The sequence below is a fragment of the Nycticebus coucang genome, chromosome 24, assembly GCF_027406575.1.
Source record: "Nycticebus coucang isolate mNycCou1 chromosome 24, mNycCou1.pri, whole genome shotgun sequence".
Classification (NCBI taxonomy): Eukaryota; Metazoa; Chordata; class Mammalia; order Primates; family Lorisidae; genus Nycticebus; species Nycticebus coucang.
In genome coordinates this window covers 3,212,547-3,227,665 of record NC_069803.1, presented here as the reverse complement: position 1 = coordinate 3,227,665, position 15,119 = coordinate 3,212,547, and the positions used below count along the sequence as shown (strand labels likewise).

Here is a 15,119-nt window from a genome sequence, read left to right as displayed (position 1 = left end):
CAGTTTGGCCGGGGCTGAGTTTGAACCCGCCACCCTCGGCATATGGGGCCGGTGCCCTACTCACTGAGCCACAGGCGCCGCCCAGATATACACTGATTTTTAAAATCACAATTTCAAATATTTCATAATATGTTAAATAAAACATGCCAGGCATGGTGGCTCACACCTGTAATCTTAGCACTCTGGGAGGCCAAGGAGCTCAGGAGTTCAAGACTAGCCTAAGCCACAGCAAGATGCCGTCTCTAAAAATAGCCTAGTGTTGTAGTGGGCACCTGTAATCACAGCTACTCAGGAGGCTGAGGCAAGAGAATCATTTGAGCCCAAGAGTTTGAGGATGTGGGTGGCACCTGTGGCTCAGGGGGTAGGGCGCTGGCCCCATATACTGAGGGTGGTGGGTTTGAACACAGCCCTGGCCAAACTGCAACAAAAAACTGCTGGGTGAGGGGCAATGCCTGTGGCTCAAAGGATAGGGTACTGGTCCCATATGCCGGAGGTGGCAGGTTCAAACCCAGCCCCAGCCAAAAAAACTGCAAAAAAAAAATAGCTGGGTATTGTGGCAGGTGCCTGTAGTCCCAGCTACTCGGGAGGCTGAGACAAAAGAATCGCCTAAGTCCAGGAGTTGGAGGTTGCTGTGAGCTGTGACGGCACAACACTCTACTGAGGGCGACAAAGTGAGACTCTGTCTCAAAAAAATAAAACATGTTATAATAATAGGAATGCACAACTCCAATTCTGTAAAACAATACACATGTATGTAAAAAATGCTGAAAGAATATAGAACAAAATATTAATAGTAGTTACTCCCAGCTGGTAGGACTTCAGATGACTTTAATTTTTTTTTTTTTTTTGCAGTTTTTGGCTGGGGCTGGGTTTGAACCCACCACCTCCGGCATATGGGGCCAGTGCCCTACTCCTTTGAGCCACAGGTGCTGCCTGACTTTAATTTTCTTTATATCTTACTAGTTTTCAATTTATGTATAATAAACCCTTGCATAATTTAAACACAATAAACATTATTTTAAAACTAGTAGCCACTTTGGAAAAGTTTGAGTTTCCCATTAAAAATTAAAACATGGGTCAGGCACAGTGGCTAATGAATATAATCCCAGCTCTCTGGGAGGCCAAGGTGGGAGGATTTCTTGAGGCTAGGAGTTGGAGACTAGCCTGTGCAACATAGTGAGACCCCCTCTCTACAAAAAAATTTTACTAAAAAAAGCAGGTGTGGTGGCACATGCCTGTAGTTCCAGTTGCTCAGGAAGCTGAGGTAAGAGGATTGCTTGAGCCCAGCTCAAGAATGCATTAAGGTATGACTGGGCCACCAAACTCCACCCTGTGCGTAAGAGAGATCTTGTCTCTCAAAAGAAAAAAATGAAAATGAAATGAAATAAAATCTAATCAGGACATTGGCATTTCTTAGGGGTATTATTTGTATGCATGCATATACATACCTCAATACCTTAACTAATTCTATCACCCATTAAAATAAATTCTAATGTACACGTTACAACACAGAAACCATGAGGTGACTAAAAGCATATTAACTCTACTTCATACACATAGCCAAATCACCCAATTTATGCTTTTAAAAATAATTACATCAAATCATATTTACTTACATATCTAGGAAAACTCCACATATGTTTATGTCAAGATTTAAAATAATTATTTACCATCCTTACAGAGGAAAAAAAATGGCTTAATTTAAACTTCAGTGGGAGTAGAAAATAACAGATTAATTCCATTACAGAAAGGAATTCAAGGAAATAGTTAAGCAAAATGAGAAGTTTCTCACCAAAGTTTCTAACATGAAATATTTCTAATATGAAATATTCTATGTTCTAATGCATCTGGTTCCTGCAGAGAGCATAAAAAAAGGAGACCGCTTAAAGTGAGAAAATTATAACAACCAAATAAAGACTTTATATGCACAAATATTATTAAAATGCCTTTTTCAGGCCCAGCATGGTGGCTCACACCTGTAATTCTAGCACCTTGGGAGGCCCAGATGAGTGGATTGCCTGGGCTCATGAGTTCAAGACCAGCCTGAGCAAGAGTGAGACTCCCATCTCTAAAAATAGCTGGGCGTTGTGGTGGGTGCCTATAGTCCAAGCTACTTGGGAGGCTGAGGCAAGAGAATCACTTGAGCCCAAGAGTTTGAGGCTGCTGTGAGCTATGATGACACAGCACTCTACCAAGGGTGACAAAGTAAGACTTTGTCTCAAAAAATATATATATAGTATTTTTTAAAGTCCACATTACATAGGCTTATGCAAATAGATTGTATTCAGCAAGTAATTAAAGGAGAAAAAGTATTTAGTTTTTTCTGTTATTGTCATCCTTGAAAGTCAACATCTAACCTTTCCAAGTATGTAAGAAAATAATAGACATCCAGGGAAGCATAATCCAGTAAGATTCCCTAGTTTCAAAAGAAATTTGGCGCACGGCCAAATTACAGAAAAGGTAAGATTCGAGAGTACCAAGGATGAAGGATCAAACACAGATTGCTATTACTGATCACGTCTCAGTTTATTACTCTGAATGTTTCACTACCGAGAAAGCTTGAGTGCCAAACTAGTTTATGTTAGATAAGATACCTAAGATACCTATAAAAATATAGGCAAATTAGCCAGATACAGTGGCTCACACCTGTAATCCTAGCACTCTGGGAGTGCCAAGGCAGGTGGATTGAGCTTGAGCTCAGGAGCTGGAGACCACCCTGAGCAAGAGCGAGATCCCATCTCTACTTAAAAAACAAAACAAAATAGCCAGGCATTGTGGCAGGTGCCTATAATCCCAGCTACTTGGGAGGCTAAGGCAAGAGGATTGCTTGAGCCCAAGAGTTTGAGATTGCTGAAATGCCACAGCACTCCAACAAGGGCAACAGAGTGAGACTGTCTCAAAAAAAAAAAAAAAAAAAAATCACAGGGTGGCAATAAAGTCTGTGTGCAATTGCACCCAAACTTTATGGCCACCTGTATATGTGTATATAATGTATGTATACACACAAACACACCTATGTATATGTATATTATATAGGCAAATTGACATATTCTAAGCAAAGTCATTTTAGAGTTTGCATATTAATTTAAAACTAACAGTCATTGAAGCCTACCAAAAAGTGCAACAAAGATGAAATCTAAATAATACTATGTATAAAATGGCATTTTTTGTAGGATTCAGTATTACTTTTTCATTATTCATCAATTAGGCACTAACGTCACAAATCACTAAATGTCTATCCTAATTAAAAAACTATTATTTGGGCGGCGCCTGTGGCTCAGTGAATAGGGCGCCGGCCCCATATGCCGAGGGTGGCGGGTTCAAACCCAGCCCCGGCCAAACTGCAACAAAAAAAATAGCCGGGCGTTGTGGCGGGCGCCTGTAGTCCCAGCTGCTCGGGAGGCTGAGGCAGGAGAATCGCGTAAGCAGCCCAAGAGTTAGAGGTTGCTGTGAGCTGTGACGCCATATCACTCTACCCGAGGGCTGTACAGTGAGACTCTGTCTCTACAAAAAAAAAAAAAAAAAACTATTATTTTTATTGTCCAGATATTCCTTTTGACAATAATTAAAAACTGGTTATCTCATTTTTATATCTGCTGACCTGCATGGCTATGAATTTTTCAGGTTCTTATCATTAAAAAAAAAAACAAGTGAGACATTGAGTATGTTTTTACCTTAAAGTTCAACTATCGCCAAGGCAATACCAGCTAAACCAAAGGCAACACCGCGCAGCTTTTCTTAAAGGGTTTATTACCTGGCTGTTAGCTACGCGACATTCATTTTCTAATTTTTGTTCATACTGTATGTTTAGTTTTTTCTTTTCTTTCTTTTTTTTTTTTTTGAGACATACTTTCACTATGTTACCCTCAGTAGAGTATCGTGCCATCACAGCTCACAGCAACCTCAAATTCTTGGGCTTAAGCTATTCTCTTGCCTCAGCCTCCCAAGTAGCTGGGACTATAGGTACCTGCCCAGCTATTTTTTTTGTTGTGATTGCAGTTGTCATTGTTGTTTATCTGGTCCAGGTCGGATTCGAACCCACCAGCCTCGGTATATGTGGTCAGTGCCATAACCACTGCTGCGAGTGCTGAGCCGTATGTTTAGGCTTTTATGTCCTTTAGGTATATGTCACATTTCATAACTTTAAAATGGATTTAAATGGACATTTGGAAAGTTTTTTGGGTTTTTTTTTTTTTTACATATAGCTTTCTATGGTGTTTTTTTCTTGAGACAGAGTCTCATTTTGTCGTCCTCAGTAGAGTGCTGTGGCATCATAGCTCACACTAATCTCAAACTCTTGGGCTCAAGCAATCCTCTTGCCTCAGCCTCCCAAGTAGCTGGAAGTACAGGCACCCGCCACAAAGTCCAGCTATTTTTAGAGACGAGGTCTAGCTCTGGCTCAGGCTGGTCTGGAACTCTTGAGCTCAGGCAATCCATTGGCCTCAGCCTCCCAGAGTGCTGGGATTACAGGCGTGAGCCACCTTACCCAGCCCTGTTATGTCTTTTTGAGACAAGGTCTTACTTGGTCACCCAGGCTGGAGTGCAGTGATCACAGCTCACCATAACCTCAAATTCCTGGGCTCAAGTAATTTTCCTGCCTTCCAAGTAGCTGGGACTACATGCTTATCATCACACCCAGCTAATTTTTACTATCTCTTGTACAGACTGGGATCTCGCTATATTGCCTGGGCTGGCCTCAAACAATTCTCCTGCCCAGGCTCCCAAAGTGCTGGGGTTATAGACGTAAACCAGTGTGTCCACCCCACACAACTTTCTTAAGCCTCCACAGCTAAGAGAGGTTATATAATATAAGACTCAATAGACACAATATTGTCTCAGCTATAGCCAAAATGTCTCTAGGCAAGTCTGCATATGATCTTCTTACTCTCAAATCAATTTGATAAAGTAAATTGTTTTATCCACAAAATCTCAGGAAGCAACCCATTTCTTGAATTTAAAATACCTATATGTTAGGTGGTACCCATAGCTCACTGGGTAGAGCACCAGCCACATACATGGAGGCTGGCAGGTTGGATCCCAGCCAGGGCCAGCTAAAACAACAATAACAATTGTAACAGAAAAATTGCTGGGTGCTGTAGTGGGCACCTGGAGTCCCAGCTACTTGAGAAGCTGAGGCAAGAGAATAGCTTAGGCCCAACAGTTTGAGGTTGCTGTGAGCTGTGATGCCAAAGCACTCTACCCAGGGTGACATCTTGAGACTATGCCTAAAAACAAAAAACAGAAACAAAAACAGGAACCTATATGTTTTAGGAAGTATGCATATAACTTATTCCAAAATTTAAAAAAGCAGGTTCTGGCTCAGCGCCTGTGGCTCAAGCGGCTAAGGCGCCAGCCACATACACCTGAGCTGACGGGTTTGAATCCAGCCCGGGCTCGCCAAACAAAAATGACGGCTGCAACCAAAAAAAAAAAAAAAATAGCTGGGCGTTGTGGTGGGTGCCAGTAGTCCCAGCTACTTGGGAGGCGGAGGCAAGAGAATGGCTTAAACCCAAGAGTCTGAGGTTGCTATGAGCTATGACACCATAGCACTCTACCGAGGGCGACATAATGAGGCTCTGTCTCAAAAAAAAAAAAAAAAAAAATTTTTTTTTTAAAGTAATCATTCTAAGTGGGGTGCAGTGGCACATGCCTACAGTCTCAGCTACTTGTGATGCTGGGACAGGAAGACTGCTTGAGCCCAGGAATTCAAGTCCAGCTTGGGCAACATAAGGAGACCCTGTCTTTTAAATAAAATAAATAAATAAATAAATAAAAACATGTTTTAAAGTGATTACTCTGAAATATGAAAACCTTTTTCTACTGAACATGACAGTCTCTTCAGCTAGAGGTATCCTTGAAATCTCACATTTCCCATTTTTAGATTAAGTTAAATAATACTTGTACTTTCCAAATTCACATTTTAAAAAAAGTCATGTTATTGTGTGGGAACTGTATCAAACATCTCAGAAGATGCCATACAAATGTAAGGTATTATGTTTTGTCTTTCAGTGTTATATACGGTTAAAATGGAACCTGTATGAATATAAAAATTTTTCATTTCCCTATTCACTTTCTTCTCAACATAGCCCTAAATCTACATGGAAAGGGGAAGCTGATAATAAGGTTGTTGGGGTTATTACTATAGAACAGTTAATGACAATAAAGATCCACATCTAAAATTTAAAAATAAGTTAAGAATCCTTTTTCAAAGAGCCTTTTCAAATTCAAAATCTTGTCAATAGGCAAATGTACTTTAGGAGTAACAATACTCACCCATTTAGTAAAAACTGAATGTCCTCTAAATTCACAAAATTGAAAATATACCTTTTACCTTCTTTTCATGCCACACTATGCAGGTACAACATATTACAAAAATGTTTAAAGGACATATTACATATTAACTAAGGTCAACAGTAAAAATGAAAACATTATATATAAGCTTTTTAAAAACATTAGCCTGGCTTGGCACCTGTAGCACAGTGTTTATGGTGCCGGCCACATACACTGAGGTTGGGGTGTTCGAATCCGGCCCGGACCAGCTAAACAACAATGATGACAACAACAAAAAAAAAACAGCTGGGCATTGTGATAGGCACCTGTAGTCCCAGCTACTCGGGAGGCTGAGGCAAGAGAATTACCTAAGCCCAAGAGCTGGAGGTTGCTGTGAGCTGTGTGACGCCACAGCACTCTACCGAGAGACAGAGTAAAACTCTGTCTCTAAAAAACAAACAAACAAACAAACAACTTAGCCTTAAAATGATGAACATGTATTACTTTTTTTAATTTTTAAAAGAAACTAAAAGTAGTCTGGGTGTGGTGGCTCACACCTCAAATACCAGCAATTTGGGAGGCCAGAGTGAAAAGAACTGCTTGAGACCAGGAGTTTGAGACTAGCCTGGCCGTATATTGAGACCCTATCTCTACAAAAAATAAAAATAAAAAAAATGAGCAGGCGAAGTGAGGGACACCTGTAGTCCTAGCTACTAGGGAGGCCACGGTGGGAGGATCTCTTGGAGCCCAGGAGTTCCAACCTGAGAGACAGAGCAAGACTGCAGTCTAAAAAAAAAAGGAAAAGAAAACAGAAAGAGAAAGCGAAAAGAAACTAAAAGTTCTATAATTAGACAAGACGTGGGCTCAAATGCTGGCTTTACTATTTACCACCTATGTAATGTTAAAGTACATAACCTCAATTTCTCCATTTGTAAAAAGGAGGTGAAAGTATTAACTTTATAAAATTGTTGGGAGGATAAAAGGAAACCATGCATGTAAGGAACGTAGTATAGCACAGGATTATTATGAATATTATGAACTCCAAAACCTATCTTCAAATTTGACATTTCATTAAATGATCAATTTCACAGATGATCAATATCCTTTAACCAAAACTCATTCAATCTGATCAGTATAAGAGGGTATCCGTTAATTTAAGATCAAAAAGCAATCACAGGTAATGGGTAGGCTGATAAATGTAGTAATCAGCAAAGTTTGGGTTTTAAGTATTACCTAAAAAGAGTAGATGTCTTCATTATATAGATACCTGTCCAAAGAAGCAGAATATTTATGATGGCTGGAAAGGGAACTCTAATCTTTATGGAATGCTTAATACATAAAAATACATTTTTTAAGCAATTTGACCTTCTGACTTTTAAAATGTTTTAAAATATACAATAATTGCTCATTTTCCTAAAACTTTATGGTACTGATAGTTCAAGCATATAATTTATCAATTACAAATAACATGTCAATGGAGTGGGAGATAGATAAATGAAATCTCATGTGAAATTTACTAAATGTAGAATATAAATGTCTTAATACAATAACTAAGAAAATGCTATGAAGGCTATGTTAACCAGTTTGATGAAAATATTTCAAATTGTATATAAAACCAGCACATTGTACCCCATGATTGCATTAACGTACACAGCTATGATTTAATAAAAAAGAAAGAAAAAACTGGTTAAAAAAGGAAAAATGAAATCTCAAAAAAATAAACTCAAAAAAACACGAATGGCCTTTTGAATGGAATTTTTCCTCACAGAATTTTAACAAAAAATTGAGGTTGAATATTATCTAGTTAAAATACTCCAAGTTGTAAATCTGGCTTTTATAGTAAACACACCCTTACAAAAGTACCACTCTCACAATATTCAACTTAATTTTTTTTTTTTTTTTTTTTTTGCAGTTTTTGGCCAGGGCTGGGTTTGAACCCGCCACCTCTGGTATATGGGGCCAGTGCTCTACTCCTTTGAGCCACAGGCGCCGCCCTATATTCAACTTAATTTTTCCAACAAACCATGAACATATCCTAAGTTTCTATATAACAACTGAGAGAATGTTGCCATTAAGGTACATCAAATCAATATATAGTACAATTGGTTTGAGTCCACCATATTAAAATTTTAACAGACCTTTTTGGTATTGAGAACAGTTTCAATATCAATGTGATGTACTAAAGTTTGGGTTACCCCAATTACAACTGTAAAACAAAAACAAAAAGTCACAAATATTTGATTCAATATTAAAATAAAATAAGCTCCACTTATTACCAATTTATCTACTCTAAGTTTGTCAGAATTTAAACCTTTAGAATAGTAACTATATCAAAGTGCATAAGTAGTTACATTTGAATACACTGAAGAGTTACAGTAGCTTTCCTGAGAGTGTCCTGAACTTCTACCAAACAAACAAACCCTGGTATCTCAATGAGGCTCTAAGAACTCCCAGCCTACTTCATAGATCATTGCCTTACATGAAAGCAAAAGGAAGGGATTGAGGAGAGAGTTTATTAAAAAAAAAAAAAGAAGAAAGAAAGAAAAAAAAAACACTATTCTTAACACACCCATCATCTATAAGCAAAAGCTATCAGAAACATCATTCTAAAATACGCTCCTAATTTTTCAACATTCAAAATCCAGCAAGCAGATAATTTACCAAGAGCAGATCTTCCTACTCTCCTTTCACCCCCAAAAGGAGCTCTGCCAAGAGCACAGGCCCAAGTAAAATAACGATGCAATTTCCTTGTTTACTTAAAGAATTGCAGAAGACATGTTGACTGCTTTTGGAGCTCCTGAGACAAATGGATTTTTAATATATAAAAGATTTTTCATGATGATTAATATATGAGTTGTAATGATTCCTTGAGCTAATAATAATTTTGTTTTAAACCGATTAGAAGGGTTATATTTACCCTGCAGTTCATTAGCATGTCTTGTTTGCAACCAGAAAGAAGAGGGGAAAGAGACGGAGAAAAGCAGCAAAACACACACGATGGAAAACATCACGACCTTCTTTGGTGGTTATGAAAAATTTTAAGTGACCCAAGATGTAAAGAGGAAAGAGTTCATGATTAGAAAGAAAAGGGGTCAAGGATCTGAACTAGCCCCTTCCAGATTCATACCGATGTCGGGGAGGAAAAGGAATTTATTTACACTGCAGTGCCTGGTAGCAAACATGGCTGCCCCTGCCCCCTTTAAATCTGAATAGTCTTCACTCCCTTACCAAAACCACCAAATTACGGCCCTGTCTCTCCCTGTCCCCCCAACCATAACCCAAACACGTCTCCTCCTCCCTCAAAACACCTCCCATTTCATAACAATCACAATCCCATAATCACCAGCTTCTCTATACACAGAAATACACGAACAAAAGGCTTCCCTGCCTAACACTTTAATAACCCCCATCCCCTTCTTTTCCTCTCACTCTGTGATGCTCAAGTCGGTCATTCTCATCCCCACCAACATTCAGTTAATTTCCTTCCCTAACCCAATCCTACGTCTCCCAGTTTCCTGCGTCTGCTTCCTATCCTCCTATTGCATCCTGCCTCTATCATTTTTCATCCCTTTCGCTCCACATCCATTCCCTTGTTTCCCTTGATTCCCATAAGGTTCCCCATTCCTCCATCAAATCCTATCCCTTTTCCCCAGACTCTCCTAGTTCCCACACTCCACCCCCAAACCTCCCTATATCTCAGTCCGCGGAGGACCCTAAATCTAACTCCTCTTCTCTTTCCCTGCCCTCCCTGGTTCCCATCTCTATCCCCGCCCCCATCCCACCTCTACTCCCAATTCCCAGCTCAGCGCCACTCCATCTCTCACACCAATCCTACCTCCCCGGCCCCACCCCCCAATTTCCTCCACATCCCCCACCTTGCCATCTGCTCCTGCGTCAAGACTCCCCTCGAACCCTTTCAGGCCACCCGCTTCTCCTTCCATTCCTGTCAGGGTCTCCCCGGACCCCAACCCTAAGCCGCCCCCTCCCCGTCGTTCCCTCCTCAGCGCTTCCTCGCACTACACACGCGTGCACACACACGCACTTTACCTTCAGTTTGTTCCATTCTAACCCCCCGGCCGTGTCAGTGCGATCACAGGAGACACACGGAGGCCCGGAGTGGGGCTGGGGCGCGAGCAGCCGCCGGGGCCGCGCGAGGAGGAGGCACGAAGCTAGGCCGCATGAAATCCCCAGGCTAGATTTCCCCCGCGCTGGACGCCTCTGCCATGGCGCCGGCACCGAGGAAGGCCACGGCCGGGCCAGGCCGGGCGTGCTGCGGGGAGAAGGAAGGCTGCGGGAGGTGGGCTGGGAAGGGCAGGCGGAGGGACTGGGGTCGTCGCGCAGCCGTCGCTGCCGGTGAAGAGCCTGCGGCTGGCGGCCGGACCGGGGCGGTAGGGTCCTCAGGGCTCGACTCGGAGTCCGCACGCCTCACCGCGGCGACCTGTGCACAGTCCCCCCTTGGCCTCCGCGCTGGCCGCCGCCGCCGCCCGCGTCCGCACCCGCGCCCGCACCCGCCGCCGCCGCGCACAAAGCCCCCCCACCCCGACTCTCGGGGCGCCGCCGCCGCCAAATCCTCGGGCCCTCATTGGCCGCGCGCCGCGGCGCCTGCCGGGAAATGCAGTCCGGGATCGGGGCGCAGGGGGGCCGGGGAGGACGGGCCCGTCGACAGGGCGCAGAGGAGGGGCGGCCCGGGGGCGTCGGGACCTGGCCGGAGCCTGCAGGCGACCAGGCCGAGAGGCCGAAGGGAAGGTGCGACGGAGAGTAGAAGGCAGCACAAAACCACCAGACTGAGAAGACGGATGAGAGGAGGGGCCTGTGGACAAAACCGTGCTGGTGCGAGGTCTTTGGTACTAATTAGTAACAGCACGCACAGAACGCCACACGGGACTCCTCAGGGTGACACCGAGCAACCGCTCCTAGATGTTAGAAAGAGCCGACAAGCGGGCACCCGGTGCGAAGACCGGGAACGGGCGGAGCAATTCCCGCGCTGTCCGACAGCTGTCAGAGAAGCGCTGCCTCTTACACGAGGGCCGGCACCCGGAAACCACAGCGGCAGTTGGAGACTTAAGCCTTGAGAGGGGGACTGTTCCCCCTTCAGCCGCGGCTGTGGGTGTGTCGTGGTGCCCTTGGTTGCCAGTGGTAGAAGTCGCGGGGGCGTCCGGGGCCCCCGGCCCCGCACGCCCCCTTCCTGCTAGCGCTGCGGGCGCGAAGCTTTGTGGGTAACGACGTCAGCGCCGACAGCATCCCGGTCGGCCGGGGACCCGGGCGGCTCCGTGCCAATCACGTGCCGGGCCCGCGGTGGCTCCCCGCCAGACCTGCGCGGCGCCGGACGCGAGGGCTGGGTTCAGACGGCTCTGGTGAGAGCGAGAAGAGGAAGAGGGAAGCAATTCTCTGTAATCCCTTGGCCCTCCCCATTCTAGGAAATTTATGGAAAACAGAGGAAGGTTCTAAGTATGAGACACAGTGAACCAGTCTTTTTTTTTGAGACAGAGTCTCACTACGTCGCCCTCGGTAGAGTGTTGCGGCCATTACAGCTCACAGTAACCTCAAACTCTTTGGGTTTAAGCGATTCTCGTGCCTCAGCCTCCCAAGTAGCTGGGACTAGAGGCGCCTGCCACAACGCCTGGCTAAGTGAACCAGTCTTGTAGCAGTGTGCGGACCTGGAGATGAAGAGTAAGAACATGGTAGCACAGACGTGCAAAGTAAACACAGGCAGCAATCAGATAAAGAAACCAGGAAGGACCCTGATCTCCATTCTTAGAATAATAAAGCCGTATTACTGGTACTCTTTAAAGACATAATGCTAAATATATTTGGTTCCATTACGCCACATTCCTGATATCTTTAAATACCACTTAAACAAGAAATTAAGACATTTCTGCAGATCAGTTTTTTTTTTTTTTTTTTTTTGAGACAGAGTCTCACTATGTCGCCCTCGGTAGAGTGCAATGGCGTCATAGCTCACAGTAACCTCAAACTCAAGCGATTCTCTCTCTCTTTTTTTTTTTTTTTTTTTTTTTTGTGGTTTTTGGCCAGGGCTGGGTTTGAACCCACCACCTCCGGCATATGGGACCGGCACCCTACTCCTTGAGCCACAGGCGCCGCCCTCAAGCGATTCTCTTGCATCAGCCTCCCAAGTAACTGGGACTACAGGTGCCCACCACAACGCCGGGCTATTTTTTGTTGCAGTTGTGGTTGTTGTTTAGCAGGCCTGTGCTGGGTTCAAACCACCAGCCTCCGTGTATGTGGCTGACTCCATAACCACTGTGGCTATTGGCACTGAGCCTCCGATCAGTTATTTTAATGGGTATTAATTATGAATTCTTTTTTGCATAACCCTGTTAATAATAATACTAAAGATAATACTGACAATTACAAGTTCCCTTTACTGTTAAATCATTAAATATTTTTAAACGTACACTTTGTGCGGTACCACAAATTGAAACAATCAGTAAAAGCACATTTTTTATTCGTGATAAATGTCTTTTAAAAACATGGGTAGTCAAAGAAGGCCACCTGAGCCTACTGTGATTCCATCTATTGAAAAGGAGGTTAAATTAGTTTTTCTTTCTTTCTTTTTTTGCAGTTTTTGGCCAGGGCTAGGTTTGAACCCGTCACCTCCAGCATATGGGGCCAGTGCCCTACTCCGTTAAGCCACAGGTGCCACCCAAAATTAGTTTTTCTTTTCCTTTATACCTCCACCCTTCAACTGTTGCCTTGACCTGGCACCTGGATTTTCCCCTTGAGAAGAAGCCGGCAAATTGTCCCCAGGGATTTTATTTCAGCCTGCTTCTAATAGCCATGCTGACAACAAGAACTGGAAATTATGTGATGTAAATGCATAATCTCTTGTTGCAAAACATTATTAAAATACACGTAGTAATATAAAATGGCCATTACAAGTAATACTTTACATTTTCAGCATCTAACATCTTCTGAGGTACAGAACATGTTAATTCTTCTCTGTAGAAAATGAGCAAGCAATTCACTAAGACAGGTAACACAATTCTCAGGGCCAGAGTTATGGTGGGGGGGGTTAGTTTCTCTTCTGAAAATTAGATACAAAAACTCCCTACAAGAGCCATGTGGGGTGGCTCATGCCTATAATCCTAGAATTCTGGGAAGCTGAGGTGGGTGGACTGCCTGAGCTCATGATTTGGAGACCAACCTGAGCTAGAGCAAGACCTAGTCTCTAAAAATAGCCAGGTGTTGGGGCCAGTGCCTGTAGTCCCACTACTGCGACTGAGGCAAGAGGATCACTTGAGCCCAAGAGTTTGAGGTTGCTGTGAGCTGTGACAGGACTACAAGGGCAACAAAGTGAGCCTCTGTTGAGAGAAAACAAAACAAAACAAAAAACTCCCTACAAGATAAATGACTTACCCTGAAAGTCAAAGAAATTGTCAAGGTTCATAATAGGGAAAGGTAGACATTGCTTTGAACAAATGGATTTCAAATGGATTTCAATCTTCTTTTTTTTTTTTTTTTTTAGAGACAGAGTCTCACTTTATGGCCCTGGGTAGAGTGCCATGGCATCACACAGCTCACAGCAACCTCCAACTCCTGGACTTAAGCGATTCTCTTGCCTCAGCCTCCCGAGTAGCTGGGACTACAGGCGCCCGCCACAACACCTGGCTATTTTTTGGTTGCAGTTCAGCCGGGGCCAGGTTTGAACCCACCACCCTCGGTATATGGGGCCGGCGCCCTACCGACTGAGCCACAGGCACCGCCCGATTTCAATCTTCTTAACCCTTCCCTTTTTAGAATAGAATTACTGACATATGGCCATGGTAGAAAACAGCCCGTCTTTCAAATGCTGTGCATAGGATTATTTATTTAATTTATGAATAATTAATGATTTTTACTGTGCCGGGTTGTACATGAATACAATGCATGAATAAAAATATTTCCTGGTATAAAAATTCTCCCAGAGAACTAGGAATGTTTTTACATCCTTTATAATCTTTTCCAGAAAATTACATGTACACGGTAGTGCAGTAATTAATTTAATATTAATGTGAAAGCTATGTCTGCATTTTAGAACGCAAAATTTACCATCGGGAATTTTCAGGGAGTGAGAGGTAAAGAGACCAAAGCTTGCAGATTTTAATTCTAGTAAACGTAGCACGTGAAGAGAAACCGTTAATATGGAAATGTGGACATCAGGCAAGCACAAAGGGACCTCTAGTGGCAATACCAAGAAGTTTTGCCTATTTAATATAGTTGATCCATTTGGTTATTAGCTAAAAAATGCTTTGTGGATTAAAAGCAGTCTGCATTTTTACTGAAATTTAATACGCGCCATCTTTTCTTCTTAGAAGCATATAGCCCAGATGAGTAAAGTCTGTGGTCAGCTCACATATGTTAGAAGTATTCTCCGTGAGAAAGCGATTCCTTGCTGTCTGGTTTCAGGGTAGCGCCACTAAAATTTTTACTAGAGCCGGATAAAATGGATGGGAAGAGATAACTGAGGAACAAGAATATTTCTAGCTCTTTAGGAAGTGATGTGCTCCCCACACCGACAGTGCCTACGATCATTTCACAGCCACCACAACATACGTTTCATTTAATTTTTCTTCCTCTTCTTTTTTTCTATTTTTTGAGACAGAGTCTCACCATGTCGCCCTGGCGTCACAACTCACAGCAACCTCCAATCCTGGGCTCAAGCGATCCTCTTGCCTTAGCCTCCCGAGTAACGGGGACTCACAGACGCCTGCCACAACGCCCGGCTATTTTTAGAGATGGGGTCTCACTCTGACTCAGGCTGGTGTCCAACTCCTGAGCTCAGGAGATCCACCCGCCTCGGCCTCCCAGAGTGCTGAGATTACAGGCGTGAGCCACCGGGCCCGGCCTAC

At 43.3% G+C, this 15,119-nt stretch overlaps 1 protein-coding gene across 4 annotated transcripts in view; it reads right to left on the bottom strand.

The window, feature by feature from the left end:
• Window positions 1-10,501, bottom strand: part of NSD3 (nuclear receptor binding SET domain protein 3) — a 140,859-nt gene extending 130,358 nt beyond the window's left edge. For all 4 annotated transcript variants that reach the window (XM_053578507.1, XM_053578508.1, XM_053578509.1 and 1 more), the window contains exon 1: window positions 10,318-10,501. The gene's annotated coding sequence lies outside the window, so the exon portion shown is untranslated. The remainder of the gene's footprint in view (window positions 1-10,317) is intronic.
• Between the last annotated feature and the right edge of the window lie 4,618 nt (window positions 10,502-15,119).